Raw genomic sequence first — 19,194 nt, 5'->3', positions numbered from 1 at the left:
AGTAACTGAGGCCCTGGCACACCAATTCATCCACTCTGATGTAACTCCAAGGCGTGCGCCCCCTTGTGGTCCATGTGTGACATTGCATGCTTGCATCTCTGTGTATAGCTATGTGGGACCTGGGGATTTGAAGATGCATTCTTAGGCTTTACACACAAGCACCTTAACTGCTAAGCCATCTCTCCAGCCCCAAAATAATTTTTTTTTAAAAAAAGCTGTCACATTTGGCTAGAGAGACATTTATTTCAATTTTTCCATCCCTTTTATGATGAGAAAGATGTAGCTTTACTTTGAGGGCCTTAGTTTTATCTTTTATTCCACAGTGTGAGGTATTGGACCACATAAACTTTGGGCTGCTATTTGGGGCTCTTCTAAGTTGTCCTGTAGCCACTAAGGACTCATGAGATGCCAACAGTGTATCAGGTGGTATGAAAAGGAGGAACTATGTACATGGTACTTCCGGGTTTATTTTCCAGGACTCTGTCTAGTAAAAACCCTGAGTGCCTCCCTAACTACTTCTCACCTCTCTGCTCATATCAGTGGGCTCCAAAGAAGACCATCAAAGGCTGTTCGTCCATATATTCATTCAACAATATGTCTAGGTACCTGTGGCACTGACACCAAAGACGGGCTCCACTTAGTGTGTCCATAGGAGGATTTCGTGGAAAAGGGATGTGTGGGTGAAGGTTTAAAAGATGGATCTCACACAGCCATATAAAAGGGAAGGGCAGACACATGGAACAGCTCGAGAGAAGTCTCTGCATTAACAAGCAGCATGATTAAACCTACAAAGGGCAGCGATTATAGAAAGTATGAGATGAGAAGGTTTACTAATGAGAAGGATGAAACTGGACATGGAGAAAGGCTCAGAGGTCTGAACTTGATCCTCAGAGCAATGGACCATCCAGCTTTTCTGGGACTGCTGTATGTGCATGTGTGTGTGTGTGTCTGTGTGTATGCATGTTGGAGTGGGTCAAGTGCACATGTGTGCATGTGTGTGTCTCTGTGTGTATATTCATGTTGGTATGGGTTAAGTGCTCTTGTGTGCAAGGTGTGGAGGCTTCCCCTCTCCTTACTAAACCTGGACCTCACTGCTTTCACTACACAAACTAAGCAGCCAACCTCCATCTCTCAGCACTAGGGTTACGGGTGTGAGCCACCACATCTAAGATCTGACACGGGTACTGGAGATCCAGGCAGGCCTCGCCCTTGCATGACGAGTGTTTGACCACTGAGCCATCTCCCCGGATGGGGCTTTGTTTCGGAAGCACGACTCCGCCGGCACCGCAGACTGGCCTCCATCTTGAGATCTCGCTGCCTCAGTGCTCTTGTTTGATGCGTCACCTCCATTTAAGTCCCTGAGCAGCTGTTGACCTCAGGAACGGTGATCAGCCTCTCCCGGCTTCTGTGTTCTTGGTGTGCACAGTGAGGACCATTGAAGGGTCACCACATACCACCTGTCACATGCTGAGAGCAATAGCCGACAGTTTCACAGTGTGAGGACCTAAAGGGCTGTATTTACCTCATAGTGCACTGGACAAACCTCTGCTCATTAAATGCTAAGCTTCAGGTTTTCTCTCTAACTGAGAACCTTCCTGACACATTCTTCCTGTGCCAGATGATCTGCCAGGCACTGCACCATCGACACGATTTGAACACAGAACTTGCCCATGATGACCTACATCTACATCTACATGTAAGGCTGGGAACTAATGAAAGAGATCATGAGGTAAAAACTGGACCTAGGAACGACCATGAAGGATACCCTGCTTCAAAAACAGCAGAGCTAGGGAGATGGCATGTTGGTCAAGAATGCTTGTTGCTGAGGATGAGGGCCCGAGCCGGCTTGAAACCACTAATCTAGATTCCCTTAGGACTCACATGAAATTTCAGTGTAGCCTTTCACCTTTGCACCCCCAGTATGCTGGATCCAGACACTAGAAAATAGCAGAGGCTTCCTGACTAAAAAAAAAACAACCAGGGGCATCTCTTGGTTGAGGGGTAGAACTTATCTCAAAGAAGTATTTGGAGCTGGGCATAGTGGCACATGGCTTTAATCCAAGCACATGGGAGGCAGAGGTAAGAGGATCTCTATGAGTTTGAGGCCAGCCTGAGACTACATAGTGAATGCCAGGTCAGCCTGGGGTAGAGTGAGACCCTACCTAGAAAAAAAAGGCGGGGGGGCAGTGCTGGAAGGATGGCTTAGCAGCTTAGGCCCCTTGCCTGCAAAGCCAAAGGATCCAACTTCCATGTCCCAGGACCCCTGTAGCCGGATGGACAATGGGGCACATGAGTCACAAGTTTGTTTGCAGGGGCTGTAAGCTCTGGAGTGCCCATTCTCATTCTTCTCTCTCGCCCCCTCTCTCTGACTCTTACAAATATATAAACAAAAAATTTAAAACCACCATTGTCTTTAAAAAAAGAAAAGAGGTAGATGGATGTGGATCAGCAATGGAAAAGGGCACTCAACATTCCCTACTGGCCTCCCCATACATTCCACCTAGAGTATGCACATTTGTACATACGTGTGCATACACTATGCCACTCATACTTTATGCACACATGTGTGCGTGTGTGGGTTCACACACATGTAGAAACTTTCCAGCCCAAACTGAGAGCAGCTTCAATTAAAGAGGATAAATAGAGTTATTAGATTTCCTGATGCGTACACCCAACTTCTTAGTCAAAGAGCAGTGGAGGTTCCCTCTAGAGTCTCTCCTTGGGAACCTGGCTCAGTTCCCAGCACTCAATAAAAGTTCTTGCCCTCTGAGAAGGGCTCCTGTCCAATTTGAGAACAGTTGATTGCCCGCCTAGGCTTTGTGCCACGGTTACACGGGTCTGTTCTTCTTGACCCAGCTGGGTGACTTCTAACCTGGCAGAACCTCCTGCTTATTCACTGTTTGCAAACATGATGCCCGAGCAACTCCCATAGCACTTTCCAGCGCTAGGAGGGCGAGCAGGAGCAGACTAGATTCCCTCTCTGTTCTAGCATGGTCTATCAGAGTCCTGTGACCACAGGCTGGGGTGTCTAAAGCAGTAATCTTATCTTGTAGCTCTGGCAGGTAACCAAGTGCTTTGGCCATAGGATGCATTACTTTGGGGACCTCATGTATCTGTCTGACAAATTGCTCACTGCGTGGGGGGTGGTGGGCGGGGACCAACTCAATTCTGGCCCTGGGATTTACCAACCAGTGTCCATGGCTTTAGGGTTAAGTTTTGTAAACCTTCTATGAGGGTTTTCTGTTTGGGTTCTTCCTCGCCCTTATTGGAATTGATTCACGTTGACATTGGTTTCATGTAATTTTTTCCCTCACGTTTTCCCCACCCCAGTGACCATTCCACACCTTCCTTCCTTTATTCCTGCCTGACTTTTTTTCTTTCCTCTTTCCTGACTTCCTTGTTTCTTCCTTCCTTCCTTCCTTCCTTCCTTCCTTCCTTCCTTCCTTCCTTCCTTCCTTCCTTTCCTTTCCTTTCTCTCTCTCTCTCTCTCTCTCTCTCTCTCTCTCTCTCTTTCTTTCTTTCATTCATTCTTTCTTTCTTCCTTTTCCTCAACTTATGTGTACAGTATCTCTCCCAGGAAGGGTCTGGAAGAAGCAATAGGAGAGCACCTAGGCAGCTAGCAAAGCTTGGGATCTACCCTGGGTGGACAAGAGCAGGAACCCGTGATCGCAGAGCATGAGGTTGAGAAGATGAGTGTCAGAGGTGGCAACAGAGGGAAGCTGCAGAGGCGGGATTGGGCTCTGAGCTCGGGCGGCACAGCAGTTTGGAGGTGCACAGAGCAGTGTATTGTGGACACAGATGTGAGTAGATTTGGTCTTGGGGGTCACATGGCCACCCCTGCTAACAGTCTTGGCAATTGATGATGCTATTTGGATGAAGGAAGAGGGAAAGCACACACCATTAATTCTAGCACGGGGGAAGCCGAAGCAGGTGGACCACTGTGAATTCAACGCCAGCCTGGGACTACACAGTGAGTTCCAGATCAGCCTGGGCTAGAGCGAGGCCCTACCTCAGAAAACAAACAAACAAATAATAAAAATACAAGGTCCCAGGATTACTGCAGTAAGATTTTAATAACCATAGAGTAGGTAAGAGTACCCTGAGGCATGGTCCCCCCAATATGCTAAGGAGACTGGCTAAGGACTTCATGACTCCACCGTGAATCCTATAACCACACTGAGGAGGGTCCCATGGACACAGAAGGAGGGAGGGGATGAAAGAGTTTAACCTGTCAATATGCATATTTATAATTTACTTAAATTTTTTTACAATAATTTGAATATTTTTAAGTCATTTAAAATTTAATATTAATTTATTTAATACTTATTTCATTTTATAATATATATACATATATATATTTATGTATATGTATAAATTTTTACAAAAGAAAGAGGCAGAGAGGAGTGAACGGAGAGCCGTGTAACGGGCTCGATCCCGAAGCTCTAGGTGTCCGGGTGTGGAGGAGACACAGCTGAGCGCTGGTGGCGATGCTTCTTCTGCTTCCTGCACGGATCCTGTCAGACGAGCAGGAAGTCTGTGTTCTCTCTCAGGTGTGAGGAAGTCAAAGCCCAGAGACGTTGCAGGGACTGGTCCAGATCCCATAGAATGAGGAGAACAGCCTGGGTCAGGTTTGCCTCTCGTGGCGAGTAAGGGAGCCATGGACACGGAAGGGAAGGGGGGTGCTGTCCAGGGCAGTTGGCACCCAGGCATCAGTGCTCCATTGTCTCCCCACAGACGTATGCACGGATCCGCTTGTCATTGGCACCTGTGTTGCCTACACACAACGCTGGACTTACATACAAGAAACTAACTCATGCGAACGATTCACCTACAGTGGTTGCGCAGGGAACGGTAACAACTTCCAAAGTGAAAGCGTGTGTTTACAAATTTGTGAGAAAAAACCAAGTAAGTCGCCAAGCTCCCAGCCCCTCCCCTCTCCCGCCACCTCCAGGCTCAAACAGAGATCTTTGTGAAAGTCCATTGCAAGACCTTGGCAGTCTTGGGGTGGCCTGTGTGGACAGTAGTAATGCACGTTTTAGAGGGGTAAGTTGAAGGATACACCGGGGAAGAGAGATGAGAAGGAGGCAGCAGGTGTCAGGTGAGCAGCAGAAAGGAACCACAAGTGGTGTAAAGGACCAGACCGAGTCCCAGGGGAGATAAAGACGGTTGTCATGGACTACTAGGTCAGCACAACAGCTGTGAAGCTAGCACAGCTGAATGTATGGCTGACCCTCTGTGAGCCACCAGGGCCCTGTCACCTCTCTCGGCACATCTTGCCAAAAGGTGTAAAACATGATCCCATCTCCCTTTTCCCATTCATCAGAAGATTCGGTTCCTAAGGTGGTCAGGTCCAAAGCATCTTAACCTTTCTTCTGCTGTATTTCAGAGAAAAAATCCTGGTATCAATGGTGGAAGTTGGAAGATCTCCAGGATCTCCAGAATGTGTCTCAATCCAGGGCTTTCTCCATGAATTCCTGACTAGTGTTCTATATTGGCAAATGTAATTCTTTCACTCCTGATCTCCCCACCCCAGTGACCTTTCTTTCTTTTTTGACTCAACTTCTGTGTCAATTATCCCTCCCAGAAAGGGCTTGGAAGAAGCAATATGAGAGCACCTAGTCAGCTATGAGCTATGAGCACATTTTTTGCCACCAAGACATTGACTCTTTCAAATGTAGCCCAGGATTTGTTTTCTCTCTTCCCATAACTCAACTTCTCCTCAAACACTATGCCCTTCACCCGTGACCCTTTCCCACTGAGAGGCCCTTTCTCTTCACCTTTCAGGACCCACATTTATCCCTACAAATATTTTGGCTTCCTCAATAAAGTGCCCTCTGAGAACTGACATCTCTAGGTCCAGTAACTTACATGTATTCATAACCTTCTCTGAACAGCTTTCAGAGAACAAGAGGTCAGCATGTCTGCTGTGGGAACCTTTTCCTCTGGGGAGACGCAGACACACATCTTTGGCACAGATTAAGCTCAGATGTCACATGAAAGTGCCATGATGCCAACACCAGTTGGGTGAACAACAGAGTTTATTGGGAAAGACACTTATGGATACTAACAGGGGTTACTATAGGAACATGGGATCCCCAAAATAGCCACTCTGGTGGCAATTCTCATGTCAAAATTACTCCTTGGATGCTCCTACCTCAGCCTCAGGATGAAGGCTTCCTAACAGAGCATCGGGACTCCAGAGCAGCTGCAACACGGAGAAGTCTCTTTGCACCCTGAGTGACAACTTGACATCTTCCCTGTGACCATTCTAGAAGCCCCTTTTCCCTGTAAAGGAGTATGAGACCATAGGCATCGCTTCAGTGGGACTCAGGATATCAGGGTTACCCGCACAGATGTTTCTCCCTCAGCAGGGAGTGAGGGCTTACTTATAGAGCATGAGACCCTAAAACAGCACTTCTGGGGGTCTAACTACACCAGGATTACCCCTTCAAATGCTCCTCCATCAGCCTCGGGGTGAGGGCTTACCTACAGAGAGTGGGGACTCCGAAGCTACTGCTTAGTGGAGGACATTGTTCCTGGATCTTTTATTCTCTACACACTCTATTTCCCCTCGTGAGGTCGTGGGACATTGCGTGTCATTGTATCGAGCTGGCACAGGGGGTGTCTGGACCTTAGGTGGGTCTGATGATCCTCCTCACATTGTCTGTGGTAGACAAACAACAGAGGAAGACAAGGTAAATTATCCCCACCAAGAATGCTAGTCCCAAAGTGGACGCGTCCTATGAAACTACTTGGAATAAACACCAGACATAAGAATCCAAAATGCAATCATGACGGGTACGTACAGTAAACGTAATGATGGCACAAACATATGGCTGAATTATGTGGGAGAGAAACAAGAGAGAAAAAACAGAGAACCAGGCAGGTGGCTGATTAGATGACCACATCTCGCACATCTGTGGTTGCTGGGGATCTTAAATCACGTCCTCTCCATTTGGTGAGGGAATATCACATGTGAAGGAGAAGTCTTAAGAACTGATTCGTGTCCCTACATCTAAGAACTACATTACTATTGACACCAAAAGTATTCCTAGAGAAAAGAAGGTTCTGGAGTTGGCCATCACTTCTGTTAAGAGATTCTGCAATAACCACGAAAACAGGTTTCTTCTCCTTAGGAGATCAGGAATCAGAGAGCGTGGATGGGGTGAATCTTTGAAGAGTCAGCTCTGTAGCTACAGCGCATCTCACTGGTAGCCTCAGGGACCTGTTGTTCCCAGTGGGGGGAGTGTCCACATTTGCTTCCTGGAGTTTGGCTCAGGAAGCCCTAGTGCACAGGCAGGGCAAGTGACTAGCTGCGTCGAAGCTGTGTGCGCTCCAGCCTGGTCACTATCTCCTTTAATGGAACACTCTGGACTTCTGCTATTCCTCGTACCCTTCATCCTTTTCTGCGATTTCCAGGAACATGAGCTGGCTGAGGGGTCCTTTGATGGTAAGTACTGGGGACAGTCTTTGGAACACAGAGAGGGGACTTGAGTGGGGAAACAAGGACAGCTTCACCAATAGGGAATACTTGTCTCCCTTCAGGCTGGGATTGCAGGTGGGAATGGGGACGTGTAGAATCTCTATTTCAATACCTTTCTGCAGGAAGACCCGCCTGGTGAATGCATGGACCTTGGCTTTAGCAGGGAGCTCTACCCCCACCTACCCAAAGTGTGCTTTCTGAAGGTGTCTTAACAAGAGCTCATGGAATAGGCTTTAGAAACTGGTTACCAACAAGACTTTTACTGATGGCGTGGGTTCTTAGATGGTGGTGCCCATCTTTAATCCCAGCACTCAGGAGGCAATCATAGGAAGATTCCTATGAATTCAGGGCCAGCTGGGGAATACAGAGTGAATTCCAGGTCAGCCATGGCTGAAGCCAGACCAAAATTAAAAAAAAAAAATCCTATAGACTTCCTGCATAATGATGAAATACTTCATAACTGAAATCTGTGGAACACTCAATAAGTCAGAGTTGAAACTGAGTGCTCAGGTGCCATGTGGAAATTTCAAATCCAGCCTTTACTCCTTAATAGCTATGGCACTCTGCACATATGACAGGATCTACACATGCTTGCAGTGCGTCTGTAAATTCTGGTAGGACTCAGCCATCATTTTGTTATGAGGATAAAGGGTTAAAGGTCAAGTACATAGAAGGAGCTTTGTGTTTTCATGCACTAGCTGTTATCTAATCCTAGACAGCTTGACTGTGACTCTTCAAAATTTGTTGCCTTAGACTTCAAAATGAGCCTCTAGACAATGGGGAAACAATGTCCGAACAAGTTGCCTACCATGCGCACAGCAGCCCAGCCCAGCCTCCTGAAGTGAGAATAGGGATGTCAGTCACCAACGGCTACAGACCTCCTGAGACCATCCAGGCACAAGGCCAAATGACCAGAATAGTTCCAAAGGAGCAGGTCCTTGTTCAGGGAGCCCCAGAGGTTTAGGGTTCGTGAATGGATGCAGAGCCAGTATGTGGTTGAGGCACAGCTGGCCTGGTGAGAATTATGAGGTTCTGGGGTCCCATTCTTGAGGTGACAGGTGAGGGGAAAATAGCATCCACACCTCTGCAGTGGTGCTCTGGACCCGAGGAGGGAAATACTAGCCTCTTCAGTGCCTCAAGGGAACATGTCTTCTCTTCCCACAGGAAAATGTCCCAAAAAGAGAGTAACTTGTGAATATCATGAAATCAACCAGTGTAAAAAGCACGAGGATTGCCGAGACAATAAGAAGATATGCTGCAAGTACAGCTGTGGGTTGAAATGTATACGCGTCGGTGTCGGTACGCCTCAATATGCTGAACTGTCTCCTGTCCTTTCCTCCTCTCCTCTTGCTGCAACATTTTCCCACCCACTATCTCTGCTCACTGAGGGCAAATGTCTGGCCAAGAATGTCAATGTAGCTTCTATTTCACACAAAAGTTGTATTGCTTGAGGCTGGAGAAATGGCTTTGTGGTTAAGGTGCTTATTTGTAAGCCTGAAGTCCTAGGTTCAAATGCCAGTATCCACAAAAAGCCACCAATTCATCCACTATGACCTAACTCCAGATGCGTGCGTCCCCTTGTGGTGCATTTGTGACATTGCATGCTTGCATAACGTGCATTCTTACACACAAGGACCTTAACTGCTAAGCCATCTCTCTAACCCAAAAGTAATTTAAAAAAAAAAAAAAAAGCTGTCAAAATCGGCTAGAGAGACCTTTATTTCAATTTTTCCATCCATTTTATGATGAGAAAGATGTAGCTTTACTTTGAGGGCCTTAGTTTTATCTTTTATTCCACAGTGTTAGGTATTGGACCACATAAACTTTGGGCTGCTATTTGGGGCTCTTTAAGTTGTCCTGTAGCCACTAAGGACTCATGAGATGCCAACAGTGTATCAGGTGGTATGACAAGGAGGAACTATGTACATGGTACTTCCGGGTTTAATGTTGAGGACTCTGTCTAGTAAAACCCTGAGTGCCTCCCTATTTTCACCTCTCTGCTCATATTCTCGGGCTCCAAAGAAGACCATCAAACGCGGTTAGCCCTTTTTTTTGGTGGGGGGTTTCGAGGTAGGGTCTCACTCTGCCCCAGGCTGACCTGAATTCACCATGGCGTCTCAGGGTGGCCTCGAACTCACGGTGATCCTCCTACCTCTGCCTCCTGAGTGCTGGGACTAAATGCGTGTGCCACCACGCCCGGCTTCGTCCATTTATTTATTCAAGAATAAGTCTGGGTACCTGTGGCACTGACACCAACGACGGGCTCCACTTACTGTGTCCATAGGAGGATTTCGTGGGAAAGGGATGTGTGGGTGAAGGTTTCAAAGAGGGATCTCACACAGCCAAATAAAAGGGAAGGGCAGACACGTGGAACAGCTCGAGAGAAGTCTCTGCATTAAGAAGCAGCATGATTAAACCTACAAAGGGCAGCGATTGGAGAAAGTTATGAGATGAGAAGGTTTACTAATGAGAAGGATGAAACTGGACATGGAGAAAGGCTCAGAGGGCTGAACTTGATCCTCAGAGCAATGGGCCACCCAGCTTTTCTGGGACTGCTGTATGTGCATGTGTGTGTGGTCTGGGTATATTCATGTTGGAGTGGGTCAAGTGCACATGTGTGCATGTGTGTGTCTGTGTGTGGTTGGTATAGGTCACGTGCATGTGTGTGTGTGTGGTGTGGAGGCTTCCCCTCTCCTCACTGAAGCTGGGCCTCGCTGCATTCACCAAACAAACTAAGCAGCCAACCTCCATCTCTCAGCACTAGGGTTACGGGTGTGAGCCACCACATCTAAGATCTGACACGGGTACTGGAGATCCAGGCAGGCCTCGCCCTTGCATGACGAGTGTTTGACCACTGAGCCATCTCCCCGGATGGGGCTTTGTTTCGGAAGCACGACTCCGCCGGCACCGCAGGCTGGCCTCCATCTTGAGATCTCGCTGCCTCAGTGCTCTTTTTGATGCGTCACCTCCATTTAAGTCCCTGAGCAGCTGTTGACCTCAGGAACGGTGATCAGCCTCTCTCGGCTTCTGTGTTCTTGGTGTGCACAGTGAGGACCATTAAAGGGTCACCACATACCAGCTGTCACATGCTGAGAGCAATAGCCGACAGTTTCACAGTGTGAGAACCTAAAGGGCTGTATTTACCTCATAGTGCACTGGACAAACCTCTGCTCATTAAATGCTAAGCTTCAGGTTTTCTCTCTAACTGAGAACCTTCCTGACACATCCTTCCTGTGCCAGATGGTCTGACAGGCACTTCACCATCGACACGACTTGAAACTCAGACCTTGCCCATGATAACCTTCCATTCCCAGTGAGAAGTCAGAACGTGTGAGCAAACATGAGAAATGCACATCAACATGTAAGGCTGGGAACTAATGAAAAAAATCATGAGGTAAAGACTCGACCTAGGAACGACATTGAAGGATATCCTGCTTTAAAAACAGCAGTGTTAGGGAGATGGCATGTTGGTCAAGAATGCGTGTTTTGAGGATGAAGGCCTGAGAAGGCTTAAAACCACTAGGTTAGATTCCCTTAAAACTCACATGACATTTCAGTGTAGCCTTTTACCTTTGCACCCCCATCATGCTGGATCCAGACACTAGAAAATAGCAGAGGCTTGCTGACTAAAAAAAAAAAAAAAAAAAACCAAGGGCAGCTTTTAGTTGAGGGGTAGATCTTATCTCAAATAAGTATTTAGAGCTGGGCATAGTGGCACATGGTTTTAAGCCCAGCACATGGGAGGCAGAGGTAAGAGGATATCTGTAAGTTCGAGGCCAGCCTGACACTACTTAGCGAATTCCAGTTCAGCCTGGGGTAGAATGAGACCCTACATAGAAAAAAACAAAAAAAGAGGGGGCCGCGCTGAAAGGATGGCTTAGGGGCCAAGGAGCTTGCCTGCAAAGCCAAAGGATCCAACTTTCATAACCCAGGATCCCTGTTAACTGGATGGACAATGGGGTACATGTGTCTCGAGTTCGTTTGCAGTGGCTGTAAGACCTGGAGTGCCCATTCTCATTCTTGTAATCTCTCTCCCTCTCTCTCTTACTCTAATAAATAAATATATGAAAATTTCAAAACACCATTGTCTTTACAAAAAAGAAAAAAGAAAAAGAAAGGAAGTTGATGGATGTGGATCAGCAATAGGAAATGGCACTCAACATTCCCTACTGGCCTCCCCAAACATCCCCCTAGAGTCTGCACATTTGTACACACGTGTGCATACACTACCCCACTCATACTTTATGCACACATGTGTGCGTGTGTGGGTGCACACACATGTAGAAACTTTCCAGCCCTAACTGAGAGCAGCTTCAATTAAAGAGGATAAATAGAGTCATTAGATTTCCTGATGCGTACGCCCAACTGCATAGTCAAAGAGCAGTGGAGGTTCCCTCTAGAGTCTCTCCTTGGCAACCTGGCTCAGTTCCTAGCACTCAATAAAAGTTCTTGCCCTCTGAGAAGGGCTCCTGTCCAATTCAAGAACAGTTGATTGCCTGCTTAGGCTTTGTGCCACTGTTGCATGGGTCTGTACTTCTTGTCCAGCTGGGTGAGTTATAACCTGGCAGAACCTCCTGCTTATTCACTGTTTGCAAACATGATGCCCGAGCAACTCCCATAGCAGTTTCCAGCGCTAGGAGGGCGAGCAGGAGCAGACTTGATTCCCTCTCTGTTCTAGCATGGTCTATCAGAGTCCTGTGACCACAGGCTGGGGTGTCTGCAGTGATAGTCTTACCTTTTAATCTGGCAGGTAACCAAGTGCTTTGGCCATGGCATGCATTATTTTGGGGACCTCATGTATCAGTCTGACCAATCGCTCATTGTGTCTGTGGTGGTGGGCGGGGGGCAACTCAATTCTGGCCCTGGGATTTACCATCAAAACCCATGGCTTTAGGGTTAAGTTTTGTCCACCTTCTATGGGGGTTTTCTGTTTGGTTTCTCCCTCGCCCTTATTGGAATAGATTCATGTTGACATTGTTTTCATGTAATTTTTTCCTTTACCAACCCCCCACCAGAGTGACCTTTCAACACTTTCCCTCTTTTCTTCTTTTCTTTCTTCCTTCCTTCCCATTTTTCTCTTTCTTTCTTTCCTTCTTTCCTTCTTTCTTTCTTTCTTCCTTTCTTTCTTTCTTTCTTTCTTTCTTTCTTTCTCTCTTTCTCTCTTCCTTTCTTCCTTTCTTCCTTTTCCTCAACATGTGTGTCCAGTATCTCTCCCAGGAAGGGTTTGGAAGAAGCAATAGGAGAGCACCTAGGCAGCTAGCAAAGCTTGGGATCTACCCTGGGTGGACAAGAGCAGGAACCCGTGATCGCAGAGCATGAGGTTGAGAAGATGAGTGTCAGAGGTGGCAACAGAGGGAAGCTGGAGAGGCGGGATTGGGCTCTGAGCTCGGGCGGCACAGCGGTTTGAAGGTGCACAGAGCAGTGTATTGTGGACACAGATGTGACTAGATTTGGTCTTGGGGGTCACATGGCCACCCCTGCTAACAGTCTTGGCAATTGATGATGCTATTTGGATGAAGGAAGAGGGAAAGCACACACCCTAAATTCTAGCAAGGGGAAAGCCGAAGCAGGTGGACCACTGTGAATTCAACACCAGCCTGGGACTACACAGTGAGTTCCAGATCAGCCTGGGCTAGAGCGAGGCCCTACCTCAGAAAACAAACAAACAAATAATAAAAATACAAGGTGCCAGGATTACTGCGGTAAGATTTTAATAACCATAGAGTAGGTAAGAGTACCCTGAGGAATGGTCCCCCCAATACGTTTAGGGGACTAGCTAAGGCCTTCATGACTCTACCGTAAATCCTATAACCACACTGAGGAGGGTCACATGAACACAGGAGGAGGGAGGGGATGAAAGAGTTTAACCTGTTAATATACATATTTATAATTTACTTAAGTTTTTTTAAAATTATTTGAATATTTTTAATTCATTTAAAATATAAAAATAATTTATTTAATACTTATTTCATTTTATTATATATATATATATACCTATATATATATTTATGTATATGTATAAATTTTTACAAAAGAAAGAGGCAGAGAGGAGTGAACGGAGAGCCGTGTAACGGGCTCGATCCCGAAGCTCTAGGTGTCCGGGTGTGGAGGAGACACAGCTGAGCGCTGGTGGCGATGCTTCTTCTGCTTCCTGCACGGATCCTGTGAGACGAGCAGGAAGTCTGTGTTCTCTCTCAGGTGCGAGGAAGTCAAAGCCCAGAGACGTTGCAGGGACTGGTCCAGATCCCATAGAATGAGGAGAACAGCCTGGGTCAGGTTTGCCTCTCGTGGCGAGTAAGAGAGCCATGGACAAGGAAGGGAAGGTGGGTGCTGTCCAGGGCAGTTGGCACCCAGGCATCAGTGTTCCATTGTCTCTCCGCAGACTTCTGCACGCTTCCACGTGTAATTGGACACTGTAGGGGCCGCATTCCACGCTGGTGGTATAGAGCAACAGATAACAAATGTGAACGATTCAACTACGGTGGTTGCTTTGGGAACGAAAACAACTTCCAAACTGAACAAATGTGCTTACAAGCTTGTGAGAAAAAACCAAGTAAGTCGCCAAGCTCCGCGCCCCTCCCCTCTCCCGCAACTTCCAGGCTCAAACAGAGATCTTTGTGAAAGTCCATTGCAAGACCTTGGCAGTCTTGGGGTGGCCTGTGTGGACAGTAGTAATGCACGTTTTAGAGGTGTAGGTTGAAGGATACACCGGGGAAGAGAGATGAGAAGGAGGCAGCAGGTGTCACGTGAGCAGCAGAAAGGAACCACAAGTGGTGTAAAGGACCAGACCGAGTCCCAGGGGAGATAAAGACGGTTGTCATGGACTACTAGGTCAGCACAACAGCTGTGAAGCTAGCACACCTGAATGTATGGCTGACCCTCTGTGAGCCACCAGGGCCCTGTCACCTCTCTCGGCACATCTTGCCAAAAGGTGTAAAAACATGATCCCATGTCCCTTTTCCCATTCATCAGAAGATTCGGTTCCTAAGGAGTTCAGGTCCAAAGCATCTAAACTTTTCTTCTACTGTATTTCAGAGAAAAAACCCTGGTATCAATTTTGGAAGTTGGAAGATCTCCAGGATCTCAAGAATGTGTCTCAATCCAGGGCTTTATCCATGAATTCCTGACTAGTGTTCTATATTGGCAAATGTAATCCTTTCACTCCTGATCTCTCCACCCCAGTGACCTTTCTTTCTTTTTTGACTCAACTTCTGTGTCAATTATCCCTCCCAGAAAGGGCTTGGAAGAAGCAATATGAGAGCACCTAGTCAGCTATGAGCTATGAGCACATTTTTTGCCACCAAGACATTGACTCTTTCAAATGTAGCCCAGGATTTGTTTTCTCTCTTCCCATAACTCAACTTCTCCTCAAACACTATGCCCTTCACCCGTGACCCTTTCCCACTGAGAGGCCCTTTCTCTTCACCTTTCAGGACCCACATTTATCCCTACAAATATTTTGGCTTCCTCAATAAAGTGCCCTGTGAGAACTGACATCTCTAGGTCCAGTAACTTACATGTATTCATAACCTTCTCTGAACAGCTTTCAGAGAACAAGAGGTCAGCATGTCTGCTGTGGGAATCTTTTCCTCTGGGGAGATGCAGACACACATCTTTGGCACAGATTGCGCTCAGATGTCACATGAAGGTGCCATGACGCCAACACAAGCTGGGTGAACGACCGAGTTTATTGGGAAAGCCACTTATGGTTACTAACAGGGGTTACTATAGGAACATGGCATCCCCAAAACAGCCACTCTGGTGGCGATTCTCATGTCAAAATTACTCCTAGGATGCTCCTACCTCAGCCTCAGGATGAGGGCTTCCTAACAGAGCATCGGGACTCCAGAGCAGCTGCAACATGGAGAAGTCTCTTTGCACCCTGAGTGACAACTTGACATCTTCCCTGTGACCATTCTAGAAGCTCCATTTCCCTGTAAAGGAGTATGAGACCATAGGCATCGCTTCAGTGGGATTCACGATATCAGGGTTACCCGCACAGATGTTTCTCCCTCAGCAGGGAGTGAGGGCTTACTTACAGAGCATGAGACCCTGAAACAGCACTTCTGGGGGTCTAACTACACCAGGATTACCCCTTCAAATGCTCCTCCATCAGCCTCGGCTGAGGGCTTAGCTACAGAGAGTGGAGACTCCGAAGCTACTGCTTAGTGGAGGACATTGTTCCTGGATCTTTTATTCTCTACACACTCTATTTCCCCTCGTGAGGTCGTGGGACATTGCGTGTCATTGTATCGAGCTGGCACAGGGGTGTCTGGACCTTAGGTGGGTCTGATGATCCTCCTCACATTGTCTGTGGTAGACAAACAACAGAGGAAGACAAGGTAAAATATCCCCACCAAGAATGCTAGTCCCAAAGTGGACGCGTCCTATGAAACTACTTAGAAGAAACACCAGACATAGAATTCCAAAATGCAATCATGATGGGTACGTACAATAAATGTAAGAAGGGCACGAACATATGGCTAAATTATGTGGAAGAGAAACAAGAGAGAAAAGAGAGAGACCCAGGCAGGTGGCTGACTAGAACAGAAGAGAATCAAATATAACTTAATAAATGGCTGAATGAGATGGATGATGCTGCAGTCAGCTTCTCGTTGCTGGGAAGAACATCCAAGCAGACACAGCTGATGGGAAGAAAGGGGTTTAGTTAAGGCTTGCAGAATCCAGGGGACATCATCAATGGTGGAGAAGCTGGCTTCCTTTCATAGATCTAAACAGAACGACACCACTGCAGCCAGCAAACACCAACACCAGCAAGTATGAACACCCAGAGCTCAAAGTGCTCTGAACACACCTAGTACGGCTGGACTCAGATCCTCCTCCAAACACACGTTAGGGCTGGACTCCAACAGCCACCCCCGACCTCCACAGTGACACGGCTTACCCAGTAAAGCTCCACCCACTGAAGACGCCAAGTTCAAGTCTAAGTCTATGGGCTCATCTATTCAAGCCACCACAGATGAGGATCATGAACAACATAAAAAGAGCTGAACATGCAGTGGGATGAACTCACTGAGGACATGATTAAATGCAGGAATGAATTCCAGGAGACAATAAGAAAGTCAAATTAAGAAATAAAAATGGGTCTGAAGGGATGACTTAGTGGTTAAGGCATTTTCTTGCAAAACCAAAGGACCCAGGTTCAGTTCCCCAGGACCCACGTTAGCCAGATGAACAAGGGGGCACATGTGTGTGGAGTTTGTTTGCAGTGGTTGGAGACCCTGGAGTGCCCATTCTCTCTGTATCCCTCTTTCTCTGTCAAATTAATTAATCAGTTAATTACTTGAAAATGAATTCAATAACAGATGGAGATACTGAAGGAAAGCCTTAATAGAAAACAAAAATAAAATAACTCTTTTAAAAGGCTTTTAAGAAAGCCTATCAGGGGCTGGAGAGATGGCTTAGCGGTTAAGTGCTTGCCTGTGATGCCTAAGGACGCCGGCGCGCCCATTCTCTCTCTGTCTCCCTCTATCTGTCTTTCTCTCTGTGTCTGTCGCTCTCAAATAAATAAATAAATAATTAAAAAAAAAAAAAGAAAGCCTATCAGAATAGATCATGTGGAGGGCAGAATATTGGGATTTGAGGACAAAACAGAGTCAATAAGTAGGGAGGCCAAAATCAATCACAAGTCAAAAAAAAAAAAAAAAAACAGGGCTGGAGAGATGGCGTAGCGGTTAAGCGCTTGCCTGTGAAGCCTGAGGACCTCGGTTCGAGGCTCAGTTCCCCAGGACCCACGTTAGCCAGATGCACAAGGGGGCACACGCGTCTGGAGTTCGTTTGCAGTGGCTGGAAGCCCTGGCACGCCCATTCTCACTCTCACTCTCTATTTGCCTCTTTCTCTCTCTGTCACTCTCAAATAAAAATAAATAAATATCTTAAAACAAAAAAAAATTTAAAAAAAAAAACAGCAGGAGGAAAAAACACTGAACAGCAATGAAGAGACCGTGCCAAAATGTAGCCTCAACATACCCACAACATATCCTGTAAGTGCTATGACACACATGTACACCCCTCTCCCATGTCCTTAATTACACACACACACACTCCCACACACATCAAGTAGACACATACATTTTTAAAGGAGTGTGTGAGTGCACGTGTTTGTGTGCAGGTGTGCATGCACATAGGAATGTGTTTGGGGAAGACACTGAGTAGCTTCCTCAATTGCTCTCCACTTTGTTATTTGAGACAGAGGGTCTCTCACTAAACCTAGAACTGACTGATTCTCCTCCACTCGCTGGCCAAAAAGCCCTATGGATTCTCCCATCTGCATGCCACTGTGTCTGGCTTTTTTTGTTGTTGATTTGCGTTTGTTTGTCTTTTGAGATAAGGACTCACTCTAGCCCAAGCTGACTTGGAATTCACTCTGTAGTCTCAGGCTGGCCTCAAACCCACAGCGATCCTCCTACCTCTGCCTCCCCAGTGCTGGGATGAAAGGCATGCGCCACCACGCCCAGCTCCTGGCTTTTATGTAGATTCTGGGATCCAAACTCAGGACCTCATGCATGCACAGTAAGCACGTAGCCAACTGAGCCATCTCCCCAGTCCCCACAAGCACATTCTTGATCCCCCTCCCCACAAAAAAAAAAAACAAAAACTTTCTACTGCATTGCAGTGACCTCCCCATGATCTTCCAAGATTCCCTCTGTCCTTGGAAATGTAGAGCAGAAATGAAGAGGGAACACTTTACCTGGACACCACACTCATTCAGGTCCTCTCCTCCAGCCCAAGCTACCATTCCTTGCACTGGGCACTGTACTATCTCTTTATGAATAACACACCTAAACTGCAACATCACTCAGAAAACATGATTAGACCCATGTCCCTCAAAGTGTGGTCCAGGGACCAACAACCTCCATGTCAACCTGAGAACTGAGAGTGACTCATGCAGCCATGAGTGAGAGTCCAGCCTATGAGATAAAAGTTTCAGAAAGAAGTTAACATGGGCTGGAGAGATGGCTTAGCAGTTAAGTGCTTGCTTGTGAAGCCTAAGGACCCCAGTTCAAGGCTCACTTCCCCAGGACCCACATAAGCCAGATGCACAGGTGGTACATGCATCTGGAGTTCATTCACAGCGACTGGAGGCCCTGTTGCGCCCATTCTCTCCCTCTCTCTCTCTCTCTCTCTCCCTCTCTCTGCCTCTTTCTTTCTGTGTCTGTCTGTCACTCTCAAAACAAATAAAGAAAAAAACAAAAGAAATTTTTAAAAAAGGAGTTAACATGGATAACCATCCCAAGGTGCTTTATGAGTGGCCAGATTCAAGTAACCTCTTGGAGTCCCGGATGATGCATTGCAATTAGCTACTGCAAGGATTCTGAATAGCCAGAAGATCTCATAAGCAAGCCTTTCAGCATGTGGCCGGTACCTGGGACTTATGTTGCTCTTACCAGAGTGCCCAGCAGTGAATCTGAATGATGTTGGACATGTTTCATGTTTCCGAGCCTGTGTCCACATCCCTCAGCCTTGGAGAATCCAATGACCAGCCTTGCAGAACTGGGGCAAACAATCACCAGGGAAGTTCTGACACACGCGAGGCAAGCTCCAAATTACCGTTCACTGTTTCAGAGCTAATCTCTCCCCGGGCTTCACGCCCAGATGGCGTGGCAGCCCCTTGACTTGCCCACCCACCTGAAGACAAGTCAGAGAAAACTGAGACACAGTGATAAGAACAGACACTACGGCTCCACCAG

Source organism: Jaculus jaculus, chromosome 8, assembly GCF_020740685.1.
Source record: "Jaculus jaculus isolate mJacJac1 chromosome 8, mJacJac1.mat.Y.cur, whole genome shotgun sequence".
NCBI classification, from domain to species: domain Eukaryota; kingdom Metazoa; phylum Chordata; class Mammalia; order Rodentia; family Dipodidae; genus Jaculus; species Jaculus jaculus.
Note: the sequence above shows the minus strand (reverse complement) of the source record.